The sequence below is a fragment of the Sinocyclocheilus anshuiensis genome, unplaced genomic scaffold, assembly GCF_001515605.1.
Source record: "Sinocyclocheilus anshuiensis isolate Anshui unplaced genomic scaffold, SAMN03320099.WGS_v1.1 scaffold561, whole genome shotgun sequence".
In the NCBI taxonomy this organism is placed as follows: Eukaryota; Metazoa; Chordata; class Actinopteri; order Cypriniformes; family Cyprinidae; genus Sinocyclocheilus; species Sinocyclocheilus anshuiensis.
This window is the reverse complement of record NW_015539848.1, coordinates 37,326-37,981: the sequence shown is the minus strand read 5'-3', so window position 1 is coordinate 37,981 and position 656 is coordinate 37,326.

Sequence of the window (656 nt, the reverse complement as noted above, 5' to 3'; positions counted from 1 at the left end):
CCCTTTGGAAAACATGAATGGGAAAATACTTCTAAAATCCAAGGCTGCTGAAAAACATACTGACAGACACTACTGTGCTCTTGACCCACTATATGAACATTGAGCTGGATTTGCTACTGCTGCATACTCAAACACTTCTCACTACCGTTCTATCATTGGCAACTTATCCTGGATAATAAAATGCAGATGCAAGTGGGTGACACATCACAATGATATGTCTGGGTCAGATGCGTCATTTCAGCTGAAGAGGGTCTTTCAGCTACATCCATAGTCAGCACTGCTGATTGTAAACGTAAAAGATGTGGAACAGGAATAGGATCTTTTAATGAATCTCATCCGGTCAACACACAAGCTTTGAAACATGAAACTACTTACATTTGACACTGTATGCTGAAAGAAAAGTAGTGCATTGTGTCTTACGTCATGGTTCATTTACACCATCATGTATGAAAACGGACAAAACATCACATGAAAAATACAACCTGATACTTGGGAAACCAGGCAGTCCCAGCTGGACCAACCAGAGGGCTGGGCAACATACTGAATGTTCATGATATATTCATGATGATTTTGCTGGTGAGCATAAATTTAGCTCACAATAGCTCTCAATATCACAATGATTTCAACAGCCTTTTTATTTTGCCAATATTTCCTGA